The sequence below is a fragment of the Oncorhynchus keta genome, unplaced genomic scaffold (genome assembly GCF_023373465.1).
Source record: "Oncorhynchus keta strain PuntledgeMale-10-30-2019 unplaced genomic scaffold, Oket_V2 Un_contig_3043_pilon_pilon, whole genome shotgun sequence".
Lineage (NCBI taxonomy): Eukaryota > Metazoa > Chordata > Actinopteri > Salmoniformes > Salmonidae > Oncorhynchus > Oncorhynchus keta.
The window spans coordinates 25,001-48,910 of NW_026287047.1; the positions used below are offsets into that span (position 1 = coordinate 25,001).

Sequence of the window (23,910 nt, forward strand, 5' to 3'; positions counted from 1 at the left end):
TGTCGACCCTCCACGTCTAGAGGCAACTAGAGGTGTCGACCCTCCACGTCTAGAGGCAACTAGAGGTGTCGACCCTCCACGTCTAGAGGCAACTAGAGGTGTCGACCCTCCACGTCTAGAGGCAACTAGAGGTGTCGACCCTCCACGTCTAGAGGCAACTAGAGGTGTCGACCCTCCACGTCTAGAGGCAACTAGAGGTGTCGACCCTCCACATCTAGAGCAACTAGAGGTGTCGACCCTCCACATCTAGAGGCAACTAGAGTGTCGACCCCTCCACGTCTAGAGGCAACTAGAGGTGTCGACCCTCCACGTCTAGAGACAACTAGAGGTGTCGACCCTCCACGTCTAGAGGCAACTAGAGGTGTCGACCCTCCACGTCTAGAGACAACTAGAGGTGTCGACCCTCCACGTCTAGACAACTAGAGGTGTCGACCCTCCACATCTAGAGACAACTAGAGGTGTCGACCCTCCACGTCCAGAGACAACTAGAGGTGTCGACCCTCCACGTCCAGAGACAACTAGAGGTGTCGACCCTCCACGTCCAGAGACAACTAGAGGTGTCGACCCTCCACGTCTAGAGACAACTAGAGGTGTCGACCCTCCACGTCTAGAGGCAACTAGAGGTGTCGACCCTCCACGTCTAGAGGCAACTAGAGGTGTCGACCCTCCACGTCTAGAGGCAACTAGAGGTGTCGACCCTCCACGTCTAGAGGCAACTAGAGGTGTCGACCCTCCACGTCTAGAGGCAACTAGAGGTGTCGACCCTCCACGTCTAGAGGCAACTAGAGGTGTCGACCCTCCACGTCTAGAGGCAACTAGAGGTGTCGACCCTCCACGTCTAGAGGCAACTAGAGGTGTCGACCCTCCACGTCTAGAGGCAACTAGAGGTGTCGACCCTCCACGTCTAGAGACAACTAGAGGTGTCGACCCTCCACGTCTAGAGACAACTAGAGGTGTCGACCCTCCACGTCTAGAGACAACTAGAGGTGTCGACCCTCCACGTCTAGAGACAACTAGAGGTGTCGACCCTCCACGTCTAGAGACAACTAGAGGTGTCGACCCTCCACGTCTAGAGACAACTAGAGGTGTCGACCCTCCACGTCTAGAGACAACTAGAGGTGTCGACCCTCCACGTCTAGAGACAACTAGAGGTGTCGACCCTCCACATCTAGAGACAACTAGAGGTGTCGACCCTCCACGTCTAGAGACAACTAGAGGTGTCGACCCTCCACGTCTAGAGACAACTAGAGGTGTCGACCCTCCACGTCTAGAGACAACTAGAGGTGTCGACCCTCCACATCTAGAGACAACTAGAGGTGTCGACCCTCCACGTCTAGAGACAACTAGAGGTGTCGACCCTCCACGTCTAGAGACAACTAGAGGTGTCGACCCTCCACGTCTAGAGACAACTAGAGGTGTGGACCCTCCACGTCTAGAGACAACTAGAGGTGTCGACCCTCCACATCTAGAGACAACTAAAGGTGTCGACCTTAACGAGATGGCAACCAGCACAGGTGTAACACATCCTGACTAACGAGTTGACAGCAAATCGGTTCGCTATACGTGCTAACGAACTATACGTGCTAACGAGCTATACGTGCTAACGAGCTATACGTGCTAACGAGCTATACGTGCTAACGAGCTATACGTGCTAACGAGCTATACGTGCTAACGAGCTATACGTGCTGAAGTCCAAAACGTACAAGGAAAAACAAAAAACTGTAACAAGGTGCGTTTGGGGGTTCTTAGAGGTGCGTTTGGGGGTTCTTAGAGGTGCATTTGGGGGTTCTTAGAGGTGCATTTGGGGGTTCTTAGAGGTGCGTTTGGGGGTTCTTAGAGGTGCGTTTGGGGGTTCTTAGAGGTGCGTTTGGGGGTTCTTAGAGGTGCGTTTGGGGGTTCTTAGAGGTGCGTTTGGGGTTCTTAGAGGTGCGTTTGGGGGTTCTTAGAGGTGCGTTTGGGGTTCTTAGAGGTGCGTTTGGGGGTTCTTAGAGGTGCGTTTGGGGGTTCTTAGAGGTGCGTTTGGGGGTTCTTAGAGGTGCGTTTGGGGGTTCTTAGAGGTGCGTTTGGGGGTTCTTAGAGGTGCGTTTGGGGTTCTTAGAGGCGCGTTCGGGGTTCTTAGGTGTACGCGTGTAGGTGTGTTTAGGTGTTTGAGTGTGTGTAGGTGTGTGTGTGTGTAGGTGTGTGTAGGTGTGTTTAGGTGTGTTTAGGTGTGTTTAGGTGTGTTTAGGTGTGTGTGTGTGTAGGTGTGTGTGTGTAGGTGTGTGTGTGTAGGTGTGTGTGTAGGTGTGTGTAGGTGTGTGTAGGTGTGTGTGTGTGTAGGTGTGTGTAGGTGTGTGTGTGTAGGTGTGTGTAGGTGTGTGTAGGTGTGTGTAGGTGTGTGTGTGTTCTTACAGGTTGCTTGCTGTGCCACTCTACAGGGGTGCCATAGCCAGACATCGTCCAGGGATGGTCTAGGAGTTGTCTGATGGTCACACGATGCTTAGGATCCACCTACACACACACAATCAATAACTACTACTATACCAAACCTGATGTCACACAATCAATAACTACTACTATACAAAACCTGATGTCACACAATCAATAACTACTACTATACAAAACCTGATGTCACACAATCAATAACTACTACTATACAAAACCTGATCTCACACAATCAATAACTACTACTATACAAAACCTGATGTCACACAATCAATAACTCCTACTATACCACACAATCAATAACTACTACTATACCAAACCTGATGTCACACAATCAATACCTACTACTATACCAAACCTGATGTCACACAATCAATAACTCCTACTATACCAAACCATCAATAACTCCTACTATACCAAACAATCAATAACTCCTACTATACCAAACAATCAATAACTCATACTATACCAAACAATCAATAACTCATACTATACCAAACAATCAATAACTCATACTATACCAAACAATCAATAACTCCTACTATACCAAACAATCAATAACTCCTACTATACCAAACAATCAATAACTCCTACTATACCAAACAATCAATAACTCCTACTATACCAAACAATCAATAACTCCTACTATACCAAACAATCAATAACTCCTACTATACCAAACAATCAATAACTCTACTATACCAAACAATCAATAACTCTTACTATACCAAACAATCAATAACTCCTACTATACCAAACAATCAATAACTCCTACTATACCAAACAATCAATAACTCCCACTATACCAAACAATCAATAACTCCTACTATACCAAACAATCAATAACTACTACTATACCAAACAATCAATAACTCCTACTATACCAAACAATCAATAACTCCGACTATACCAAACAATCAATAACTCCGACTATACCAAACAATCACTAACTACTACTATACCAAACAATCAATAACTACTACTATACTAAAACAATCAATAACTACTACTATACCAAACAATCAATAACTACTACTATACTAAACAATCAATAACTCCTACTATACCAAACAATCAATAACTCCTACTATACCAAACAATCAATAACTACTACTATACTAAACAATCAATAACTACTACTATACCAAACAATCAATAACTACTACTATACCAAACAATCAATAACTCCTACTATACCAAACAATCAATAACTCCTACTATACTAAACAATCAATAACTCCTACTATACCAAACAATCAATAACTCCTACTATACTAAACAATCAATAACTCCTACTATACCAAACAATCAATAACTCCTACTATACCAAACAATCAATAACTCCTACTATACCAAACAATCAATAACTACTACTATACCAAACAATCAATAACTCCTACTATACCAAACAATCAATAACTCCTACTATACCAAACAATCAATAACTACTACTATACCAAACAATCAATAACTACTACTATACCAAACAATCAATAACTCCTACTATACCAAACAATCAATAACTACTACTATACCAAACAATCAATAACTACTACTATACCAAACAATCAATAACTCCTACTATACCAAACAATCAATAACTACTACTATACCAAACAATCAATAACTACTACTATACCAAACAATCAATAACTCCTACTATACCACACAAAGAGCAAGAGGAGGTGTGTGTGTGTGTGTGTGTGTGTGTGTGTGTGTGTGTGTGTGTGTGTGTGTGTGTGTGTGTGTGTGTGTGTGTGTGTGTGTGTGTGTGTACCTGCATCATCTGGTTGAGTAGCAGGATGCTCCCAGGAGACAGCCAATGAGGGTTGTTGTAACTACCTCTCTAGAACAGTAAAAACAGGGAGGTTAGTTTACACAAGAGGCTTTGAATCTGGCTTTAATACCAAATAGAGAAAACCAACTGTCACGGTTGAACCCTTTCCTCCAGAGAAAACCAACTGTCACGGTTGAACCCTTTCCTCCAGAGAAAACCAACTGTCACGGTTGAACCCTTTCCTCCAGAGAAAACCAACAGTCACGGTTGAACCCTTTCCTCCAGAGAAAACCAACTGTCACGGTTGAACCCTTTCCTCCAGAGAAAACCAACTGTCACGGTTGAACCCTTTCCTCCAGAGAAAACCAACTGTACGGTTGAACCCTTTCCTCCAGAGAAAACCAACTGTCACGGTTGAACCCTTTCCTCCAGAGAAAACCAACTGTACGGTTGAACCCTTTCCTCCAGAGAAAACCAACTGTCACATTTCCTCCAGAGAAAACCAACTGTCACGGTGGAACCCTTCCCTCCAGAGAAAACCAACTGTCACGGTTGAACCCTTTCCTCCAGAGAAAACCAACTGTCACGGTTGAACCCTTCCCTCCAGAGAAAACCAACTGTACGGTTGAACCCTTTCCTCCAGAGAAAACCAACTGTACGGTTGAACCCTTTCCTCCAGAGAAAACCAACTGTCACGGTTGAACTCTTTCCTCCAGAGAAAACCAACTGTACAGTTGAACCCTTTCCTCCAGAGAAAACCAACTGTCACGGTTGAACCCTTTCCTCCAGAGAAAACCAACTGTCACGGTCGAACCCTTTCCTCCAGAGAAAACCAACTGTCACGGTTGAACCCTTTCCTCCAGAGAAAACCAACTGTACGGTTGAACCCTTTCCTCCAGAGAAAACCAACTGTCACGGTGGAACCCTTTCCTCCAGAGAAAACCAACTGTACGGTTGAACCCTTTCCTCCAGAGAAAACCAACTGTCACGGTTGAACAGTTCTGAACTATATTAGTGGCACTAAATGGTTTTCCCTTCTACCGTGTCAGAAATAGCTGTCCGTCCTAAAACTACGAGCTGGCTGAACCATTTGTTAAACAACCTTGTTCTGTCACGTTACCTTGGATACCTGGCTAACAACCATGTTCTGTCACGTTACCTTGGATAACTAGCTAACAACCATGTTCTGTCACGTTACCTTGGATACCTAGCTAACAACCATGTTCTGTCACGTTACCTTGGATACCTGGCTAACAACCATGTTCTGTCACGTTACCTTGGATACCTAGCTAACAACCATGTTCTGTCACGTTACCTTGGATACCTGGCTAACAACCATGTTCTGTCACGTGGTCCTTCTGTAGCACAGTTGGTAGAGCATGGCGCTTGTAACGCCAGGGTAGTGGGTTCGATTCCCGGGACCACCCATACGTAGAATGTATGCACACATGACTAAGTCGCTTTGGATAAAAGAGTCTGCTAAATGGCATATATTATTATTATATTATTATTACGTTACCTTGGATACCTGGCTAACAACCATGTTATGTCACGTTACCTTGGATACCTGGCTAACAACCATGTTCTGTCACGTTACCTTGGATACCTGGCTAACAACCATGTTCTGTCACATTACCTTGGATACCTGACTAACAACCATGTTCTGTCACGTTACCTTGGATACCTGGCTAGCCACCATGTTCTGACCAATTACCTTACGGTGATTTTCCTGTAGAGGACCATGTTCTCATCAAGTTACCTTGGATACCTGGATATCCACAGAGCAGAGCAATAAACAGCAGCACCCCCATTTTCCACACATCAGCCTGGTAACACAACACACACACACATTATATATCCACAGCAGCACCCCCAGAGCAAACAGCAGCACCCCCATACTCACACATCAGCCTGGTAACACACACACACACATTATATATCACACACAGCAGCACCCCATACTCCACACATCAGCCTGGTAACACACACACACACATTATATATCCACACAGCAGCCCCCATCATACTCACACACAGCAGCACCCCCATACTCCACACAGCAGCACCCCCATACTCCACACAGCAGCACCCCCATACTCCACACAGCAGTACCCCCATACTCCACACAGCAGCCTGGTAACACTAACACACACACACACACACACACACACACACACACACACACACACACACACACACACACACACACACACACACACACACACACACACACACACACTTTGTTTCTGGCCATTTTAAGTCTGTAATCAAACCCACAAATGCTGATGCTCCAGATACTCAACTAGTCTAAAGAAGGCCAGTTTTATTGCTTCTTTAAATCAAAACATTAGTTTTCAGCTGCGCTAACATAATTGCAAAAGGGGTTTTCTAATGATCAATTAGCCTTTTTAAAAGGATAAACTTAGGATTAGCTAAGACAACGTGCCATTGGAACACAGGAGTGATGGTTGCTGATAATGGGCCTCTGTAGATATTCCATAACAAATCTACCGTTTCCAGCTACAAAAGTCATTTACAACATTAACAATGTAATATAATAATATATAATATATGCCATTTAGCTACGCTTTTATCCAAGCGACTTACAGTCATGTGTGCATACATTCTCAAGGGTGGTCCCGGGAATGAACCCACTACCCTGGCGTTACAAGCGCCATGCTCTAAAACTGAGCCACAGAAGGACCAATGTCTACACTGTATTTCTATCAATTTGATGTTATTTTAAATGGACATTATTTTTTAAATATATATTTTTGCTTTTCTTACACAAACAAGTACATTTCTAAGTGACCTCACACACACACACTCATTATATTCACACAGCCAGACATATTAAATCCCCCCACCGGGTGTCTCACCTCCGAGCCGATGTAGGCTTTACCCTGGATGAGTTCAGGAGCAGCGTAGGCTGGACTTCCACAACAGGTCATCAGCTCATATCCCAGACCCCCTATAAAGACTGTTATTAGACTGGACCACAACAGGTCATTAACTCATATCCCAGACCCCCTATAAAGACTGTTATTAGACTGGACCACAACAGGTCATTAACTCATATCCCAGACCCCCTATAAAGACTGTTATTAGACTGGACCACAACAGGTCATTAACTCATATCCCAGACCCCCTATAAAGACAGACTGATTAGACTGGACCACAACAGGTCATTAACTCATATCCCAGACCCCCTATAAAGACTGTTATTAGACTGGACCACAACAGGTCATCAACTCATATCCCAGACCCCCTATAAAGACTGTTATTAGACTGGACCACAACAGGTCATCAACTCATATCCCAGACCCCCTATAAAGACTGTTATTAGACTGGACCACAACAGGTCATCAACTCATATCCCAGACCCCCCTATAAAGACTGTTATTAGACTGGACCACAACAGGTCATCAACTCATATCCCAGACCCCCTATAAAGACAGACTGATTAGACTGGACCACAACAGGTCATAACTCATATCCCAGACCCCCTATAAAGACTGTTATTAGACTGGACCACAACAAGTCATTAACTCATATCCCAGACCCCCCTATAAAGACAGACTGATTAGACTGGACCACAACAGGTCATCAGCTCATATCCCAGACCCCCCTATAAAGACTGTTATTAGACTGGACCACAACAGGTCATTAACTCATATCCCAGACCCCCCTATAAACACAGTGATTAATAAGGAGAACTTGGCACACAGAACACATTAATCAAATCTATATATTTACAGACAATGACCACTAAGCCTTGACACATATCACTGAGACAACATGACAGTGTGGTTACCTTTGGTTTGGCACAGAGACCAAAGTCTATCAGTTTCAGGTTGTGGTCTTCATCTATCAACAGGTTCTCCTGAGGGAGGAGGGAGAGAGGGAGAAGAGAGAGAAAGAGGGGAGAGAGGGAGAGGAGAGAGAGAAGAGAGAGGGAGAGAGGGGAGAGGAGAGAGAGAGAGGGAGAGAGGGGAGATGAGAGAGAAGAGGGGAGGAGAGAGGAGAGAGAGAGAGAGAGAGAGAGGAGAGAGAGAAGAGGGGGAGAGACAGAGGGAGAGAGAGAGAGAGACAGAGGGGAGAGAGAGAAAAGAGATTCAGAACCATCACCACCAGTGGGTAGTTCAGACACAACCACACAGACAACCACACAGACACCCACACAGACAACCACACAGACAACCCCACAGACAACCCCACAGACAACCACACAGACACCCACACAGACACCCACACAGACACCCACACAGACAACCACACAGACAACCCCACAGACAACCCCACAGACAACCACACAGACAACCACACAGACACCCACACAGACACCCACACAGACACCCACACAGACAACCACACAGACAACCACACAGACACCCACACAGACACCCACACAGACAACCACACAGACACCCACACAGACACCCACACAGACACCCACACAGACACCCACACAGACAACCACACAGACAACCACACAGACAACCACACAGACAACCACACAGACAACCACACAGACAACCACACAGACAACCACACAAACAACCACACAGACAACCACACAGACAACCACAGACACCCACACAGACAACCACACAGACAACCACACAGACAACCAACCACACAAACACCCAAACAAACACCCACACAAACACCCACAAACAACCACACAGACCACACAAACAACCACACAAACACCCACACAGACAACCACAGACAAACACCCACACAAACAACCACACAGACAACCACACAGACAACCACAGACACCCACACAGACAACCACACAGACAACCACACAGACAACCACACAGACAACCAACCACACAAACACCCAAACAAACACCCACACCCACAAACAACCACACAGACCACACAAACAACCACACAAACAACCACACAGACAACCACACAAACCCCAGAGAGCTTATATAGCTGTGGGCGTATCCCTGGTTACCTACCGGTTTGAGGTCTCTGTGGGCGTATCCCTGGTTATCGACCGGTTTGAGGTCTCTGTGGGCGTATCCCTGGTTACCTACCGGTTTCAGGTCTCTGTGGGCGCATCCCTGGTTACCTACCGTTTTGAGGTCTCTGTGGGCGTATCCCTGATTACCTACCGGTTTCAGGTCTCTGTGGGCGCATCCCTGGTTACCTACCGGTTTCAGGTCTCTGTGGGCGTATCCCTGGTTACCTACCGGTTTCAGGTCTCTGTGGGCGTATCCCTGGTTACCTACCGGTTTCAGGTCTCTGTGGGCGTATCCCTGGTTACCTACCGGTTTCAGGTCTCTGTGGGCGCATCCCTGGTTACCTACCGGTTTCAGGTCTCTGTGGGCGTATCCCTGGTTACCTACCGGTTTCAGGTCTCTGTGGGCGTATCCCTGGTTACCTACCGGTTTCAGGTCTCTGTGGGCGCATCCCTGGTTACCTACCGGTTTCAGGTCTCTGTGGGCGTATCCCTGGTTACCTACCGGTTTCAGGTCTCTGTGGGCGCATCCCTGGTTACCTACCGGTTTGAGGTCTCTGTGGGCGTATCCCTGGCTACCTACCGGTTTGAGGTCTCTGTGGGCGTATCCCTGGTTACCTACCGGTTTCAGGTCTCTGTGGGCGTATCCCTGGCTGTGGACATAGGCCAGAGCTCGATCTGTGGGAAGAACACTCTGGCTCTTCAGACAGACGGTCCTTAGCGATGATGTAGTCAGACAGCTCTCCTCCCGGACAATACTGGAGAAGACGAGGGGAGAGAACATATTGGGGCCGGTCTGTCTGATGTGTGTCCTACCTCCAGGACAAGACTGGAGAAGAGAGGGGAGAGAGAGGTTCATAACGGTCTGTCTGATGTGTGGGTCCTACCCCCAGGACAATACTGAGAAGACGAGGGGGGGAGAGAGGTTCATATTGGGGCCGGTCTGTCTGATGTGGGTCCTACCCCAGGACAATACTGGAGAAGACGAGGGGGAGAGAGGTTCATATTGGGGCCGGTCTGTCTGATGTGGGTCCTACCCCAGGACAATACTGGAGAAGACGAGGGTGAGAGAGAGGTTCATATTGGGGCCGGTCTGTCTGATGTGTGGGTTCTACCTCCTGGACAATACTGGAGAAGACGAGGGGAGAGAGAGGTTCATATTGGGGCCGGTCTGTCTGATGTGTGTCCTACCCCCAGGACAATACTGGAGAAGACGAGGGGAGAGAGAGGTTCATATTGGGGCCGGTCTGTCTGATGTGTGGGTTCTACCTCCTGGACAATACTGGAGAAGACGAGGGGGGAGAGAGGGGTTCATATTGGGGCCGGTCTGTCTGATGTGGGTCCTACCCCCAGGACAATACTGGAGAAGACGAGGGGAGAGAGAGGTTCATATTGGGGCCGGTCTGTCTGATGTGGGTCCTACCTCCAGGATCATGTATATCTGGTATTAGTCTATAACATGGTACAGTCTACAGAGTCTATAACATGGTACAGTCTACAGACATGCTGACGTGGGTCCTACCTCCAGGATCATGTATATCTTGGTATTAGTCTCGATAACATGGTACAGTCTACAGAGTCTATAACATGGTACAGTCTACAGAGTCGATAACATGGTACAGTCTACAGACATGCTGACGTGGGTCCTACCTCCAGGATCATGTATATCTTGGTATTAGTCTCGATAACATGGTACAGTCTACAGACATGCTGATGGCTCAGACTCTTCATGGCCTCTATCTCCACCTTCACACGAGGAAGGTCCTCCTGCACAGAAGAATAAAAAGAAAGTCTGTTTCTTTTACATGCCATCTACATTAGATTAAAACCATCACAGTAAAAACACACTAAATAGTAGTGACTTGAGAGAGACAGAGAGAGAGACAGAGAGAGACAGAGAGAGGGAGGAAGGAAGGGAAAGATAGAGAGAGAGGAAGGGAAAGAGAGAGACAGACAGAGAGGGAGGAAGGAAGGGAGAGAGAGAGGAAGGGAAAAGAGACAGTATATGAGAGAGAGAGACTCACCCCAGTTCCTTCTTCTCCATGATTTTAATGGCCACCTTCTCTCCCGTCAGGATGTGGCGACCCAGCTTGACCTTAGCAAAGCCTCCTGTAGGACACAACACACATCCAGCAGAATAGCAGGTCAGATGAGAGACCACACCCACCGATCAGACGGATAACACACACCCACCCACCCATCAGAACGGATGACACCCACCCACCCATCAGAACGGATGACACCCACCCACCGATCAGAACTGATAACACCCACCCATCAGAACTGATAACACCCACCCACCCATCAGAACGGATAACACCCACCCACCCATCAGAACGGATAACACACACCCACCCATCAGAACGGATGACACCCACCCACCCATCAGAACTGATAACACCCACCCACCCATCAGAACTGATAACACCCACCCACCCATCAGAACGGATAACACCCACCCACCCATCAGAACTGATAACACCCACCCATGAGAACTGATAACACCCACCCACCCATCAGAACTGATAACACCCACCCATCAGAACTGATAACACCCACCCACCCATCAGAACTGATAACACCCACCCACACCCATCAGAACTGATAACACCCACCCACCCATCAGAACTGATAACACCCACCCACCCATCAGAACTGATAACACCCACCCACCCATCAGAACTGATAACACCCACCCACCCATCAGAACTGATAACACCCACCCACCCATCAGAACTGATAACACCCACCCACCCATCAGAACTGATAACACCCACCCACCCATCAGAACTGATAACACCCACCCACCCATCAGAACTGATAACACCCACCCACCCATCAGAACTGATAACACCCACCCACCCATCAGAACTGATAACACCCACCCATCAGAACTGATAACACCCACCCACCCATCAGAACTGATAACACACACCCACCCATCAGAACTGATAACACACACCCACCCATCAGAACTGATAACACACACCCACCCATCAGAACTGATAACACCCACCCATCAGAACTGATAACACCCACCCACCCATCAGAACTGATAACACCCACCGATCAGAACTGATAACACCCACCGATCAGAACTGATAACACCCACCCACCCATCAGAACTGATAACACCCACCCACCCACCTATCAGAACTGATAACACCCACCCACCCACCCATCAGAACTGATAAACACCCACCCACCCATCAGAACTGATAACACCCACCCACCCATCAGAACTGATAACACCCACCCATCAGAACTGATAACACCCACCCATCAGAACTGATAACACCCACCCACCCATCAGAACTGATAACACCCACCCACCCATCAGAACTGATAACAGACACCCACCCATCAGAACTGATAACACCCACCCACCCATCAGAACTGATAACACCCACCCACCGATCAGAACTGATAACACCCACCCATCAGAACTGATAACACCCACCCACCCATCAGAACTGATAACACCCACCCACCCATCAGAACTGATAACACCCACCCATCAGAACTGATAACACCCACCCACCGATCAGAACTGATAACACCCACCGATCAGAACTGATAACACCCACCCACCCACCCATCAGAACTGATAACACCCACCCACCCACCCATCAGAACTGATAACACCCACCCACCCACCCATCAGAACTGATAACACCCACCCACCCACCCATCAGAACTGATAACACCCACCCACCCATCAGAACTGATAACACACACCCACCCATCAGAACTGATAACACCCACCCACCCATCAGAACTGATAACACCCACCCACCCATCAGAACTGATAACACCCACCCATCAGAACTGATAACACCCACCCATCAGAACTGATAACACCCACCCATCAGAACTGATAACACCCACCCACCCATCAGAACTGATAACACCCACCCACCCATCAGAACTGATAACACCCACCCATCAGAACTGATAACACCCACCCACCCATCAGAACTGATAACACCCACCCATCAGAACTGATAACACCCACCCACCCATCAGAACTGATAACACCCACCCACCCATCAGAACTGATAACACACACCCACCCATCAGAACTGATAACAGACACCCACCCATCAGAACTGATAACACCCACCCACCGATCAGAACTGATAACACCCACCCACCGATCAGAACTGATAACACCCACCCACCGATCAGAACTGATAACACCCACCCACCGATCAGAACTGATAACACCCACCCACCCACCCATCAGAACTGATAACACCCACCCACCCACCCATCAGAACTGATAACACCCACCCACCCACCCATCAGAACTGATAACACCCACCCACCCACCCATCAGAACTGATAACACCCACCCACCCATCAGAACTGATAACACCCACCCACCCATCAGAACTGATAACACCCACCCACCCATCAGAACTGATAACACCCACCCACCCATCAGAACTGATAACACCCACCCATCAGAACTGATAACACCCACCCACCCACCCATCAGAACTGATAACACCCACCCACCCATCAGAACTGATAACACCCACCCATCAGAACTGATAACACCCACCCATGAGAACTGATAACACCCACCCACCCATCAGAACTGATAACACCCACCCACCCATCAGAACTGATAACACCCACCCACCTATCAGAACTGATAACACCCACCCATCAGAACAGATAACACCCACCCACCCATCAGAACTGATAACACCCACCCACCCATCAGAACTGATAACACCCACCCACCCACCTATCAGAACTGATAACACCCACCCACCCATCAGAACTGATAACACCCACCCACACATCAGAACTGATAACACACACCCACCCATCAGAACTGATAACACCCACCCACCCACCTATCAGAACTGATAACACCCACCCACCCATCAGAACTGATAACACCCACCCACCCATCAGAACTGATAACACCCACCCACCCATCAGAACTGATAACACCCACCCACCCATCAGAACTGATAACACACACCTATCAGAACTGATAACACCCACCCACCCATCAGAACTGATAACACCCACCCACCCATCAGAACTGATAACACACACCTATCAGAACTGATAACACCCACCCACCCATCAGAACTGATAACACCCACCCATCAGAACTGATAACACCCACCCATCAGAACTGATAACACCCACCCACCCATCAGAACTGATAACACCCACCCACCCATCAGAACTGATAACACACCCACCCATCAGAACTGATAACACCCACCCACCTATCAGAACTGATAACACCCACCCATCAGAACTGATAACACCCACCCATCAGAACTGATAACACCCACCCACCCATCAGAACTGATAACACCCACCCACCCATCAGAACTGATAACACCCACCCACCCATCAGAACTGATAACACCCACCCACCCATCAGAACTGATAACACCCACCCACCCATCAGAACTGATAACACCCACCCACCCATGAGAACTGATAACACCCACCCACCCATCAGAACTGATAACACCCACCCACCCATCAGAACGGATAACACCCACCCACCCATCAGAACTGATAACACCCACCCACCCATCAGAACGGATAACACCCACCCATCAGAACTGATAACACCCACCCACCCAGCAGAACTGATAACACCCACCCACCCATCAGAACTGATAACACCCACCCACCCATCAAAACTGATAACACCCACCGATCAGAACGGATAACACCCACCCACCCATCAGAACGGATAACACCCACCCACCCATGAGAACTGATAACACCCACCCATCAGAACGGATAACACCCACCCATCAGAACTGATAACACCCACCCATCAGAACTGATAACACCCACCCACCCATCAGAACTGATAACACCCACCCATCAGAACTGATAACACACACCTATCAGAACTGATAACACCCACCCACCCATCAGAACTGATAACACCCACCCATCAGAACTGATAACACCCACCCACCCATCAGAACGGATAACACCCACCCATCAGAACTGATAACACCCACCCACCCATCAGAACTGATAACACCCACCCATGAGAACTGATAACACCCACCCACCCATGAGAACTGATAACACCCACCCACCCATCAGAACTGATAACACCCACCCATCAGAACTGATAACACCCACCCATCAGAACTGATAACACCCACCCATCAGAACTGATAACACCCACCCACCCATCAGAACTGATAACACCCACCCATCAGAACTGATAACACACACCTATCAGAACTGATAACACCCACCCACCCATCCATCAGAACTGATAACACCCACCCATCAGAACTGATAACACCCACCCACCCATCAGAACGGATAACACCCACCCATCAGAACTGATAACACCCACCCACCCATCAGAACTGATAACACCCACCCATGAGAACTGATAACACCCACCCACCCATGAGAACTGATAACACCCACCCACCCATCAGAACTGATAACACCCACCCATCAGAACTGATAACACCCACCCATCAGAACTGATAACACCCACCCATCAGAACTGATAACACCCACCCACCCATCAGAACTGATAACACCCACCCATCAGAACTGATAACACACACCCACCCATCAGAACTGATAACACCCACCGATCAGAACTGATAACACACACACATTCCTGGTGGCTCGTGTGTCGGTACAGATGGTTGTGTTGAAGTGTCTCACCCGAGCCGATGGTCTCGTAGACTTCATAGTACTTGAGGAGTTCCGCTGCGCTGTCCATCTTCGCCGAAAACACAACCTTCCAGCCGCGATAAACAAAAACACACAGCGACATTTAGCTGAAAAGGCTCCAGAAGGTTAGTTCCTGATAGATGGCTATTGGCTAAAATAACATCCCAACCAGACCTGCCAGTCTTAGCTAGCTTGCTAACGTTAGCTGCCTGTCAACTGGATACCTACACCACCCCATGTCACAGGAAGGCCATAAAGATCATCAAGGACAACAACCACCCGAGCCACTGCCTGTTCACCCCGCTATCATCCAGAAGGCGAGGTCAGTACAGGTGCATCAAAGCTGGGACCGAGAGACTGAAAAACAGCTTCTATCTCAAGGCCATCAGACTGTTAAACAGCCACCACTAACATTGAGTGGCTGCTGCCAACACACTGTCATTGACACTGACCCAACTCCAGCCACTTTAATAATGGGAATTGATGGGAAATGATGTAAAATATATCACTAGCCACTTTAAACAATGCTACCTAATATAATGTTTACATACCCTACATTATTCATCTCATATGCATATGTATATACTGTACTCTACATCATAGACTGCATCCTTATGTAATACATGTATCACTAGCCACTTTAACTATGCCACTTTGTTTACATACTCATCTCATATGTATATACTGTACTCGATACCATCTACTGTATCTTGCCTATGCTGCTCTGTACCATCACTCATTCATATATCCTTATGTACATATTCTTTATCCCCTTACACTGTGTATAAGACAGTAGTTTTGGAATTGTTAGTTAGATTACTTGTTGGTTATCACTGCATTGTCGGAACTAGAAGCACAAGCATTTCGCTACACTCGCATTAACATCTGCTAACCATGTGTATGTGACAAATAAAATAACATTTGATTTGGAACTGACAACCTTCGGTCTCCTTTGAAATAGTCGATAAGCTCATGTTAACTTAAAAATCTAAATGTTTCAACGCATAAGATGACAAAGAAGAACATAAGTACACTTCTAACATATAAACAAATACGGTAGTAAGCTGTGACTTATCAATTCAAACCAGATAGCAACATTATTACGTTAGTTAATTTCACTGACTTGCGGGTTGCCCCAAGTATGCTAATGTTAGCTAGGCTAACGATACTTTTGTACAGTTTGGCTAACTAAGTTATCCTATGCTAAAGCGTCGAACCTACCTTAAAATAAATACAAAACGTGGATATAGTGAGGAAAGCTCAAAGTAATCACGAATGTGTAAATATATACTTAGTATTTTGTAATATTACAGCCCTCTCGCTCAGCGATGTCCTGTTGTCGAAGTTTGAATTCCCCACTACAGTGACGCAATATCCTACTTCCGGTGTCTGCATCCAACGTATCTACTTCCTCCCTCTATCGTTGAGAAATGGCAATGCATCTATAAAATGTATTCTTTTATTTAATTTTTTTATTTAACCTTTATTTAATTAAGAAAGTAATTTAAGAACAAATTCTTATTTTACAATGACGGCCTACCCCGTCATTGCATCTATCGTTCAGTATTGACACTGCAGCTATAAAAACGGATTCTACACTATAAGTCCCTAACTACAGGATCTTGGATCTGATCATTCGAGCCCACAAACCTAACTTTAAAGGGCCAATCAGCGGTTGAAACAATAACAGAGCCACTCCACGCCACTGTTTCGGTAAAAAAGCTGAAGAATGGGACTGGAGAAAAGTAATCACTCTCAAATTCATAGACGAAGCTATGGATGCGAGGACTGACCATTCATAACATTCTAGATTTAAAGGTAGACTCAGCGAAATTACGTTGTCACGTGCATAACCTGGGCAGCCGCAAGTGGGCTTTATGGTTCTCCACTATATTCTGGGCTTGATGGTTCTTCACAACCCTCTGGGCTTGAAGGTTCTCCACTATCCTCTGGGCTTGAAGGTTCTCCACTATCCTCTGGGCTTGAAGGTTCTCCACTAACACTCTGGGCTTGAAGGTTCTCCACTACCCTCTGGGCTCCACTATCCCCTGGGCTCCACTATCCTCTGGGATCCACTATCCTCTGGGATCCACTATCCTCTGTGCTTCACTATCCTCTGGGCTTGATGGAGCTCCACTAACCCTCTGGGCTTGAAGGTTCTCCACTACCCTCTGGGCTCCACTATCCTCTGGGATCAACTATCCCCTGGGCTCCACTATCCTCTGGGCTCCACTATCCTCTGGGCTCCATTACCCTCTGGGCTCCACTATCCTCTGGGCTCCACTACCCTCTGGACTCCACTACCCTCTGGGCTCCACTATCCTCTGGGCTTGATGTTTCTCCACTACCCTCTGGGCTCCACTATCCTCTGGGCTTGATGGACCTCCACTACCCTCTGGGTTCCACTATCCTCTGGGCTTGATGGAGCTCCACTATCCCCTGGGCTCCACTATCCTCTGGGCTCCACTATCCTCTGGGATCCACTATCCTCTGGGCTTGATGTTTCTCCACTACCCTCTGGGCTCCACTATCCTCTGGGCTCCACTATCCTCTGGGCTTGATGTTTCTCCACTATCCTCTGGGCTCCACTATCCTCTGGGCTTGATGGAGCTCCACTACCCTCTGGGCTCCACTATCCTCTGGGTTCCACTACCCTCTGGGTTCCACTATCCTCTGGGCTCCACTATCCTCTGGGTTCCACTACCCTCTGGGCTCCACTATCCTCTGGGTTCCACTACCCTCTGGGCTCCACTACCCTCTGGGCTCCACTATCCTCTGGGCTCCACTATCCTCTGGGTTCCACTACCCTCTGGGTTCCACTATCCTCTGGGCTCCACTACCCTCTGGGCTCCACTACCCTCTGGGTTCCACTATCCTCTGGGCTCCACTACCCTCTGGGTTCCACTACCCTTTGGGCTCCACTATCCTCTGGGTTCCACTATCCTATGTTGTGTTTAGCCACCATGCTAATGGATAATGTCTAGGAATGTTACTTCCTGATGTTGTGTTTAGCCACCATGCTAATGGTTAATGTCTAGGAATGTTACTTCCTGATATTGTGTTTAGCTACCATGCTAATGGTTAATGTCTAGGAATGTTACTTCCTGATGTTGTGTTTAGCCACCATGCTAATGGTTAATGTCTAGGAATGTTACTTCCTGATATTGTGTTTAGCTACCATGCTAATGGTTAATGTCTAGGAATGTTACTTCCTGATGTTGTGTTTAGCCACCATGCTAATGGTTAATGTCTAGGAATGTTACTTCCTGATATTGTGTTTAGCCACCATGCTAATGGTTAATGCCTAGGAATGTTACTTCCTGATGTTGTGTTTAGCCACCATGCTAATGGTTAATGTCTAGGACTGTTACTTCCTGATGTTGTGTTCAGCCACCATGCTAATGGTTAATGTCTAGGACTGTTACTTCCTGATGTTGTGTTTAGCCACTATGCTAATGGTTAATGTCTAGGACTGTTACTTCCTGATGTTGTGTTTAGCCACCATGCTAATGGTTAATGTCTAGGAATGTTACTTCCTGATGTTGTGTTTAGCCACCATGCTAATGGTTAATGTCTAGGACTGTTACTTCCTGATGTTGTGTTCAGCCACCATGCTAATGGTTAATGTCTAGGAATGTTACTTCCTGATGTTGTGTTTAGCCACCATGCTAATGGTTAATGTCTAGGAATGTTACTTCCTGATGTTGTGTTCAGCCACCATGCTAATGGTTAATGTCTAGGACTGTTACTTCCTGATGTTGTGTTTAGCCACCATGCTAATGGTTAATGTCTAGGACTGTTACTTCCTGATGTTGTGTTTAGCCACCATGCTAATGGTTAATGTCTAGGACTGTTACTTCCTGATGTTGTGTTTAGCCACCATGCTATTGGGTAATGTCTAGGAATGTTACTTCCTGATGTTGTGTTCAGCCACCATGCTAATGGTTAATGTCTAGGAATGTTACTTCCTGATGTTGTGTTCAGCCACCATGCTAGTGTGGTTCATGTCTAGGAATGTTACTTCCTGATGTTGTGTTTAGCCACTATGCTAATGGTTAATGTCTAGGAATGTTACTTCCTGATGTTGTGTTTAGCTACCATGCTAATGGTTAATGTCTAGGAATGTTACTTCCTGATGTTGTGTTTAGCCACCATGCTAATGGTTAATGTCTAGTAATGTTACTTCCTGATGTTGTGTTTAGCCACCATGCTAATGGTTAATGTCTAGGAATGTTACTTCCTGATGTTGTGTTTAGCCACCATGCTAATGGTTAATGTCTAGGAATGTTACTTCCTGATGTTGTGTTTAGCCACCATGCTAATGGTTAATGTCTAGGAATGTTACTTCCTGATGTTGTGTTCAGCCACCATGCTAATGGTTAATGTCTAGGACTGTTACTTCCTGATGTTGTGTTTAGCCACCATGCTAATGGTTAATGTCTAGGACTGTTACTTCCTGATGTTGTGTTTAGCCACCATGCTATTGGGTAATGTCTAGGAATGTTACTTCCTGATGTTGTGTTCAGCCACCATGCTAATGGTTAATGTCTAGGAATGTTACTTCCTGATGTTGTGTTCAGCCACCATGCTAGTGTGGTTCATGTCTAGGAATGTTACTTCCTGATGTTGTGTTTAGCCACCATGCTAATGGTTAATGTCTAGTTAATGTTACTTCCTGATGTTGTGTTTAGCCACCATGCTAATGGTTAATGTCTAGGAATGTTACTTCCTGATGTTGTGTTTAGCCACCATGCTAATGGTTAATGTCTAGGACTGTTACTTCCTGATGTTGTGTTCAGCCACCATGCTAATGGTTAATGTCTAGGAATGTTACTTCCTGATGTTGTGTTTAGCCACCATGCTAATGGTTAATGTCTAGGAATGTTACTTCCTGATGTTGTGTTTAGCCACCATGCTAATGTGGTTCATGTCTAGGAATGTTACTTCCTGATGTTGTGTTTAGCCACCATGCTAATGGTTAATGTCTAGTTAATGTTACTTCCTGATGTTGTGTTTAGCCACCATGCTAATGGTTAATGTCTAGGAATGTTACTTCCTGATATTGTGTTTAGCTACCATGCTAATGGTTAATGTCTAGGAATGGTACTTCCTGATGTTGTGTTTAGCCACCATGCTAATGGTTAATGTCTAGGAATGTTACTTCCTGATGTTGTGTTCAGCCACCATGCTAATGGTTAATGTCTAGGACTGTTACTTCCTGATGTTGTGTTTAGCCACCATGCTAATGGTTAATGTCTAGGACTGTTACTTCCTGATGTTGTGTTTAGCCACCATGCTATTGGGTAATGTCTAGGAATGTTACTTCCTGATGTTGTGTTCAGCCACCATGCTAATGGTTAATGTCTAGGAATGTTACTTCCTGATGTTGTGTTCAGCCACCATGCTAGTGTGGTTCATGTCTAGGAATGTTACTTCCTGATGTTGTGTTTAGCCACTATGCTAATGGTTAATGTCTAGGAATGTTACTTCCTGATGTTGTGTTTAGCTACCATGCTAATGGTTAATGTCTAGGAATGTTACTTCCTGATGTTGTGTTTAGCCACCATGCTAATGGTTAATGTCTAGTTAATGTTACTTCCTGATGTTGTGTTTAGCCACCATGCTAATGGTTAATGTCTAGGAATGTTACTTCCTTATATTGTGTTTAGCTACCATGCTAATGGTTAATGTCTAGGAATGTTACTTCCTGATGTTGTGTTTAGCCACCATGCTAATGGTTAATGTCTAGGAATGTTACTTCCTGATATTGTGTTTAGCCACCATGCTAATGGTTAATGCCTAGGAATGTTACTTCCTGATGTTGTGTTTAGCCACCATGCTAATGGTTAATGTCTAGGACTGTTACTTCCTGATGTTGTGTTTAGCCATTATGCTAATGGTTAATGTCTAGGACTGTTACTTCCTGATGTTGTGTTTAGCCACCATGCTAATGGTTAATGTCTAGGAATGTTACTTCCTGATGTTGTGTTTAGCCACCATGCTAATGGTTAATGTCTAGGAATGTTACTTCCTGGTGTTGTGTTTAGCCACCATGCTAATGGTTAATGTCTAGGAATGTTACTTCCTGATGTTGTGTTTAGCCACCATGCTAATGGTTAATGTCTAGGAATGTTACTTCCTGATGTTGTGTTTAGCCACCATGCTAATGGTTAATGTCTAGGGATGTTACTTCCTGATGTTGTGTTTAGCCACCATGCTAATGGTAAATGCCTAGGAATGTTACTTCCTGATGTTGTGTTTAGCCACCATGCTAATGGTTAATGTCTAGGAATGTTACTTCCTGATGTTGTGTTTAGCCACCATGCTAATGGTTAATGTCTAGGAACACTTTTTTTTGGTCACTACATGATTCCATATGTGTTATTTCATAGTTTTGGATGTCTTCACGATTAATTCTACAATGTAGACAATAATTAACAATTAAGAAAAACCCTGGAATGAGTAGGTGTTTTAAAACTTAGTAGGTGTGTGTGTGTGTGTGTGTGTGTGTGTGTGTGTGTGTGTGTGTGTGTGTGTGTGTGTGTGTGTGTGTGTGTAACGTGTCCGCTGGGAGTCTGGAAGCAAATACAGGAAGTGAATCATCGAAAAATGATCGTGTGTGTTTTCTGTTCGACCTTATGTTATTTGTACCGTTACATTGTTATTGATGACTGCGTTGTGGGGCTTAAGAGTTAGCAAGAAAGGTATTTTACTGCACATTAAAAAGGGGAAACGTGATGTGTGTTGTAAGTTATTTCAGGGTCCTCAATGCTCGTAACTGACCACATGTTTTGGCGTGCACACACACACACACACACACACACACACACACACACACACACACACACACACACACACACACACACACACACACACACACACACACACACACACACACACACACACACACACACACACACACACACACACACACACACACACACACACACACACACACACACACACACACACACACACACACACACACACACACACACACACACACACACACACACACACACACACACACACACACACACACACACACACACACACACACACACACACACACACACACACACACACACACACACACACACACACAGTATGCATAATCCAACATGACTTGTATGAAGCTGTTACAGTGGAACGCTGGTGTTCCGGTTCTAGAACCGCTTAGAATTCCCAACATTCCAGAGCAATGTTCCGGAGCCTCAACTCTGCAGGTGGGAGGGGTCTGTGTCTGATCTCATTCATTGTGATCTGAAAAGGCATAACTGTTCCGGGATCAGCCCAACTCTTACTCTGACACACCTGATAGATACGGCTGTACTGTAGAAAACCTTTTCTTACCGTAAAGATCGTTTGGAATATTATTATTTATCTCTCGTCTGTCTTCACATCCGTCATTTTCCAGCAGTTGAAATCAGAAGGTCTGAAAACTTCTACAGTTACCTCCCACGGTGTGTGTGTGTGTGTGTATGTCTCCTCTCATGGTGTTGGCTGAGTGTGTGTGTGTGTGTGTGTGTGTGTGTGTGTGTGTATCTCTCCTCTCATGGTGTTGGCTGAGTGTGTGTGTGTGTGCGTGTGTGTGTGTGTGTGTGTGTGTGTATATGTATTGTAGTGTGTGTGTGTATTGTATAGTGTGTGTGTGTGTGTGTGTGTGTGTGTGTGTGTGTGTGTGTGTGTGTGTGTGTGTGTGTGTGTGTGTGTGTGTGTGTGTGTGTCTCTCCTCTCGTGGTGTTGGCTGAGTGTGTGTGTATGTGTGTGTGTGTGTGTTGTACTGTGTGTGTGTGTGTGTGTGTGTGTGTGTGTGTGTGTGTGTGTGTGTGTGTGTGTGTGTGTGTGTGTGTGTGTGTGTGTGTGTGTGTGTGTGTGTGTAGTACTGTGTGTGTGTGTGTGTATTGTAGTGTGTGTGTTTGTGTGTGTGTGTTGGCAGAGTTATGATAATATTGCGTCCCTATGTGTTTAAAGTTGAACCAATCATTTATGTCCAGATAAATATTACCATAAGCAAGACGGAGAGAAG

The 23,910-nt window shown here is 46.2% G+C and overlaps 1 pseudogene; it reads right to left on the reverse strand.

Annotated features, from left to right (window-relative positions):
- Positions 1-17,279, reverse strand: part of LOC127923671 (maternal embryonic leucine zipper kinase-like) — a 24,730-nt pseudogene extending 7,451 nt beyond the window's left edge.
- Between the last annotated feature and the right edge of the window lie 6,631 nt (positions 17,280-23,910).